Below are 299 nucleotides of genomic sequence, written 5' to 3' on the forward strand. Positions count from 1 at the left end.
GAGATGTCTGCCGCGAAGATTTCCCATGCAAGCGAGAGGCAGAGGCAGACTGCTAGCTCAACGAGCAACCCGCTTTCTGTGCACCCGTATTCACCCCGCTGCAATGAAATCAAAATCGAGTCAATTAGATATGTGTATGTTGCAAAAACACTATTATGTCAACCTTTTCATATATTAGCACAGCACTGATGCTCAGTTTAGACCACTATATAAGCAGCGCAAAAAGTCTAGTCCCCCACCTCCCCTTCACTGTACAGGTGCTTACATAGGCTAGCTGTTTATTTATTTATTTATTTGTT

Source organism: Amia ocellicauda, chromosome 9 (genome assembly GCF_036373705.1).
Source record: "Amia ocellicauda isolate fAmiCal2 chromosome 9, fAmiCal2.hap1, whole genome shotgun sequence".
In the NCBI taxonomy this organism is placed as follows: Eukaryota; Metazoa; Chordata; class Actinopteri; order Amiiformes; family Amiidae; genus Amia; species Amia ocellicauda.